At 44.8% G+C, this 6,611-nt stretch overlaps 1 protein-coding gene across 3 annotated transcripts in view; it reads left to right on the top strand.

The window, feature by feature from the left end:
- Window positions 1-3,563: 3,563 nt before the first annotated feature.
- LOC119442770 (RCC1 and BTB domain-containing protein 1-like) overlaps window positions 3,564-6,611 on the top strand; it is a 36,426-nt gene continuing 33,378 nt past the window's right edge. Inside the window, exons 1-2 of one of the 3 annotated variants that reach the window (XM_049662386.1) lie at window positions 3,564-3,701; window positions 3,786-3,879. The gene's annotated coding sequence lies outside the window, so the exon portion shown is untranslated. Of the gene's footprint in view, window positions 3,880-6,611 lie in introns of all 3 variants that reach the window. The other 2 variants (XM_049662384.1, XM_049662385.1) reach the window with 2 other exon arrangements.

Below are 6,611 nucleotides of genomic sequence, written 5' to 3'. Positions count from 1 at the left end.
CAGACAAGGCAATAGGTTAAAAAAAAAAAAATGCTCTACTGTGATGCTTCTCAAACGATTACGATGAATCACGAATTCAGCTGTCTACCCGCGTGATGTTCTGAACAAGTCAGATACGTTTACTTACGTTACGGAGGCTAGATGTACAGTCAACCACAAAAGTTTGCGGACCACGCGAGCGCGTGCCAGACTGCCTATCCGCGCCACCTAGCGGTACGCCACCTAGCGGCGACAGGGGCGCTCTCCCGGATATGAGCCCTCTTGGTACTCGCCTGCCTGTTAATTTTTTATTCCCGTGCATGACATTGTTAGTTCGTTGTGTTGACGCAGAGCGCTGTCTGCGATAAGACCGCCACATATCTGACTTGATAGCAGTATCGGAGCAATCACTGCAACCTTTGTCGACTGGTGTGCCAGTGGGTAGATAAGTTTCACGAAGCGCTGCGATGATTTTTTTACGCGACGTTTACTGGCGCACTTTGGTTGGCAGCATCTTGGTCCAATGAGTGTTGCTGCTTCTGCGTCTTGAGAGAAAGGGTAGGGAGGTGTTTCACTGTCATCAAAAATAAAGAAAAAGCGGATGCATAGAAAATTTTCTTTCACACATAGGCGCATCTTCGCATCAGTCGCTGAAAACGTAGTAGACTTGCTTCAGGCCACGTGGTGATTGCCTATTTGGAAAGATGCCGCTGCGTGTTCCACTTGACGAAAGAAGGCACATTGTGCGTTTATTTATAGAGGGAATACCTCAGCGCGAAATCTGCCGCCGAACCAACAGGAGCCGGACTGCCGTGAATAGGATTATTCAAGCTTTCCGCGACGATGACAGATTCACAGATATGGAGCGCAGTGGGCGTCCAAGGGCCACGACTGAGGAAGAGGACCGCCTGATTACGGCCGCCATCGTGGCTGATCCTTTTCAAAGTGCAGAGGATATCCGAGAAGCGCTCTCGCTCACTGTATCGTCTGAGACTGTAAGAAGGCTGAGTGAGCTTGGCCTGCAGTCTTTCGTAGCAGCACAGAAGCCCTGCCTCTCAGACAGCCAGCTACAAGAACGACTCATGTTCGCTACAGCAATGAAAGATTGGACAACAGAGAAATGGGGCGATGTCATCTTTAGCGACGAGTCAACTTTTTCCACGCGCTGGGACCAACGGAAGCGGGTTTGGCGTCCACTAAACTGCAGGTGTGTTTACAGTGTATTGGCAGTTAATTCACGAAGCTAATTCTGCATCACAACATGTTTCACGTAAAATGAGCTTTTGGACATTACGAGATTTTTCTGTAGTGGTATTATGTTGAAAACATTAACGATTGTTTCAAAGTACTACTTACTCTGAAGCTAATTAAAAGCTGCCAGTGGGTCTTTCAGTACTATCTAATGATGTTTGCACGTTTTCTATTGCAACTCTATAACAGCTATGCATTATAAAGTTCATACGCAAGAGGAATCACAACATTTTTAGACGCGCCGCTGGAACCCAATTGTATGCTATTTCTTGCAGATATCTGCCTAATTACACACAGAGTGTTCTATCCAGTGGACGGTGTTCCGTGAGCGTGTGGGGAGCAATCAGCAAAGATGGCCTTGGTCCCCTTGTGCGTCTGGAAGGGCCCTTCACTGCGTCACGGTACTGCGACGTCATCACTAGACACCTCGTTCCGTATGCGCTGGACGGTCCCTTCAGCGACGGCTGCTATTTTTTTCAACACGACCGCAGCCCGATCCATAAAGCACGTATCGTCCAGTCATTGCTAGAAGAACATGCTGTTTGCCAGCTTGAGTGGCCTCCATGTGGCGCCGACTTGAATCCCATAGAAAATGTCTGGGGCATGTTGAAGAAACGGCTGTCCACACGAGCCAACCGCAGCCGCACGGCCGATACGCTGTGGCAAGCGATCGCACAAGAATGGGAAAGCCTGCGCGGTCGACCGGAGATTACTGAATCTTTGTACGAGTCGATGCCCACACGCATCAATAAGGTGCTAGAAAACGGCGGACATTTCACTTCCTACTAGATCATTGAGAGACCTATGTTTCATGACACTTCTGTAAATGTCTTGTGAATAAATTCATCCCCTTCAGACACGAATTATGATGCACTGTCTGCAAATGCGTCAAATGCGCATGGCATCATTTCAAGACGCTCACTATTACATTCCAAGAAAGAAGACGAAGCAATGTGCTGTTTTGTGCGAGTTTCAGTAAAAAAAAAATTAATTAGCGTATAACTCATTATCTAATTATTCTGAAATCCGTCAGCTTCAATGCTTGCATAAAAAGAATAAACTATTAGGCCCGAAACGCATGCGCACTTGCTTTTTCGGTTGTATTCGTGTCGACCGGAGAAAAAAAATACTCTTGACGTTGGTCTTGGAACGCGGCACGTCGAACGGTTGTCTAACATGGTAGTGTCTCCAGCAAAGTGATCATCTGCAGCAATACGCAGGACAATGAAGTTAACTGACCGCTAGTTGTCCCATCAGGAAGCGGACACGAATGTGCACACTGAGTTTTAGGTCATTTGAAGAAACACGTGGCGTGGGACGTGCCTTCGAAGTTCGAGTCCCCAAACGAGGACGCCGTGTCGCAAAGGGTTATAAAAAGAGTCATCGCACCCGATTATTTCTTATTTTTCTAAATGTAACCACTATAGCAGCGCGGTGGTTCGGGCTTTGCGCAGCAAAACCTGGGCGCAGGCGATCAAATCCCGGCCGCTACTGTCACTTAAGCGATGGGGGAGGAACGGAAAAATTCTGCCTACTGACTAAGCATCTGTGTCCCATGGCTGCCTCACCGCTCACTCACGCACTCACGAAAAAAAAAAAAAAAAAAAAAAAAAAAAAAAAAAAAAAAAAAAAAAAAACCACAGCATGGCTACGCGAAAATAGAACTGATAACAGCCGAAGAATACGCTGTCTGATTACTTGTACTGATATTCTGCTCTCAAAATATAAGCAAGTAGCCCTGGCTAACAAAGAGCGCGTCACGTTGAAAGAGATAGGTAGAAAATATTTGCGCACAGTGCGAAAATAGACAGGCCATAGATTTAAGGAGGGATGCGTCTTCAACGTAGCGCTGCTGTCGATCGCTGGTGACGTAGCGGAAGTGTCGCGAAGAGGCTCTTGGCCACGCGCTCGCGTGGTCCGCAATCTTTTGTGGTTGACTGTACGTACTTACGTGTAGTTCTGAACAAGTCAGACACGTTAGTACAGTACCTAGAATTCTAGACACTGTAACGTTAGGCACGAAGGTGCCATGAAGGTGCCATCAGCCGATGGCACGCATCCGAGAACACAAACAAAAAATATCCAAAACCGAAACTCGCGCCATGCGTTATTGAATGAATGTGTACATCGTGAATTGCATAAATCACCTTCATAAAGTCATCAGGTATTCGTTGCGCTGGCCACATTGACAAGCTACAACCACGACCTCATTGGCCTCAACCACGACCACATTGACAAGTTACAGGAGGCATTGGTTATATTACAGTGTACTAGAATACTATAGTTATATTAGCTATGTTGCCTACCATGGTTCTCCGCGTTCTCCGAAGGGTCCGAAGCTACCGAAGGGCGTCGCTACCCTCGCTACTGTATCTGCCGCGCGCTGCCGCATACGCGCAGCAGTCGCGCATCTGGTGTGTCAAAATCACTCTTGTTTAATGAAAAGCGCATAAGAGTAAACTTTCATTTGGGTAATTATGATTCACAATCGTAGTTCGTCCTAACGGATACTTTTCTTCACTGTTTTTAGGCTAGTAATACTCGCGTGCGCACAGGTAGTGGCGTATTGCTGAAGGCGCAGTGCGCGTTTCTTGTGGAGACAGGGCCTTGGCGACAAGAGCGGTAATCACGTCGGCTGTTGACAGGTGGGTGTGTGGTTGTATTACGCATAGTTATAAGTAAAAATTTCAGCGTGAACACGACGCTCTGTCATCTTGAACACCTCTGCATGTCGTTGCAAATTGAAGGAGCGCTTGCGTTGTCTACACCGTAGCGTTTCACGGCACCACGATTAAACTATTATGTTTTGCTTCTTGAAAGTGAAACGTGCTTTTTTATACATTGCTTTGTCTTTGACTGCTCCTTATCAGCTCCTTTCTTACTCCAACATAGTGTCGCAACGTGTTTTTAGTATCATGCGTCAGCTGTCAACGTCTCGTTCCCGCCTATGCTCACGTTGCACCTTTACTGGTAAGTAACAAAGACAGCGAAAAAACTAGGTGTTACTTAAGAGGATGACCTCGCCTTATCTTTCAGCTTGCGCGTGAGTAGTTTTACACGCTGACTGACTTAATGCAATGATTAATCATTCCTCTCTACTTATGCGCTCTTCGCTCCAAAGTGAACTGTTGAGAACGCGAGCTGGCTGTAGTCTCGTTTGGAAGTTTCATACAAAAGCTAGAGACACCGTAGCCAATTTACCATAGTCGCATTAAGTGCAACAACATTACTCATAAGTCATGCGTAGACGTAGTAGCCGACATGACGGCACCCTCCCGCGCACTTGTGGCTGGCCTTATTTGTTGGTTCCCTGAGAGGCCCTGTGTCGAAACACGAGGTACAGTACCTCGTACGCCAGCATCTGCAGAAATAATTTTCCCCCTTGATGCTTTTTAAGAATACTGATCTGGTTTCTACTCAGCTTCGTTTTTCTGTTTTTGAGGTGCGAGTTAATGTCCTGTCCTTCACCTACAAGGTTCTTTTTGACTTCTGTTTAAAACGCGCATTTTATTATGCCATCAGTATTGACTGTGTACTGAAGTGGAGCTTTGTTTTGATAGGGGCATTGAGTATACAGCATAAACATTTTGTCTGCGTCAGGCAAGAAAGTTATGAGTTCTGTTTGAGTTCTTTGTGCCTTAACACTTCACACCAAACTGATTGAATAAACTGGAGCGCTGTAATCGGCCAGAGGGACTGCACCAATGCCATATCAGGCTTTTATTCTCCCTTGGCTATTTCTTTCTTCATGTTCACCATCTTCCATCTGTTTAGTATACACTTAACTGCACCTCATAGTTTTTTGTTGTTGTTTGTCTGGATTCCATAAATTCTGTAATCACGTTTCGAGCGAGACAGAGAGCTATGAAAAGCTTGAAGCTTATGGCATATTTGACTCAAGTAGCACCACAGATTAATGTAAAACACCATTCAAGTGACCCACTGTTGTAGTTCAGTGGCTATAGTGTTGCGCTGCTGAACACGAGATTGCGGCTTCGGTCCCAGCTGCAGCAGCCACATTTCATTTGGGCCGAAAAAGCTAGAAAAAAAGAAAATGCTTGCGTGCTTAGATATAGGTGCACGTTAAAGAACCCCAGGTGGTTGAAATTCATTAATGAGAGAGACTCCAATAAAGGATACACAAATGGAATAAAGTAATCTAGCACTTAAAAGTCAATAGCGCCTTTGTCGGGCATAAAGCAGAAGCAATGCGCTCAACCTAGGCCCGAGAAAATCGTACATTTAGAGGAGTATGTTGTGGTAGAGGTTTCAAGAAATATTTAACAATTTAACACGTTCACTGCAGCTTTACTTCTTGAGGTCTCGATTTCTGATGTGTTTACCTACTGGTGCGTTATGCATCATATCTGTCCGATAGCGTTGTGGCTCCACAGCAAAGGTGTTGCTTGCGCACTGCAAGAGAGCCCTGTGCAACTGCACTGGGGGAATAACAGCCATAAACCATGTCGCAGTGGATATTATTAAGTACTAAGGGTGTTCCTGATGTTGTGAAATGCTTGCAAGTACTATTATGTGAGTCAAGTCCTTGTGTATACTGCATGTGGGGCACATTGGAGTACTACAGTGCTGAATTAGGCTTTATTACACATATTGGAGCCAACCTGGGCCCATGATAATGCTTAGTACTGGCGTAGCACTACTTGACACTCGGCACTCAGAATCACCAACTGAAGATGCCATTAGCTTTTGTTCCTGTTCGTTAACGACATAGCAGCTATCACCTGTGCACTTATTCTGTGCAACCAGCTGTGCTGTCACACAGAACCAACTAGATTCTGAAAGTAGAAATGACTTTCCTTGATAAATTTCCGAGACCAAATATTTTCAGTGACTGCAAGATACTGTATACTCACAAAGGGCAACATTGTCTTAGTATTATGGACCAAACCAAAATTCTTACATTTTGTTGCACTTTTTAAGCAATAAAACAGAGGAAGAAATAAAAAATTTAAACATAATGTACTTAATTCTTTCATTGATGCATTAAGATTGTTTGTCAGCACATTACCTTAATGTGATGAGCCACAATTTAAATGCAGCATGTAGCACATTATTGTGCAGTGATGAGAGAATTTTATTTGTAGTATTTCATGCACAAGCTTACTTGATTCAATGAAGTGCTTCTTGGTGGTGAGTGGTTGAGAAAACGCACCACCCATTGCGTTGTGCGTCTCCTCATCATTAGTTTCCAACCATTTATATAAATTGAGCGTAAGTTAATTATTCCCTTTTATGAGAGTCCCATTTGGTGTAATAATGTGATGCACTTTCCTTGTGCATTCTCTTTCTGTATGAATGCAATACACTAGGATGGTGATGCTAGGTGCTACAAAAAATGGCACAGCATGTTACTGTTTCAT

Source organism: Dermacentor silvarum, chromosome 2, assembly GCF_013339745.2.
Source record: "Dermacentor silvarum isolate Dsil-2018 chromosome 2, BIME_Dsil_1.4, whole genome shotgun sequence".
Classification (NCBI taxonomy): domain Eukaryota; kingdom Metazoa; phylum Arthropoda; class Arachnida; order Ixodida; family Ixodidae; genus Dermacentor; species Dermacentor silvarum.
The sequence above is the reverse complement of the archived record's forward strand: the minus strand, read 5'-3'. Positions and strand labels throughout refer to the sequence as shown.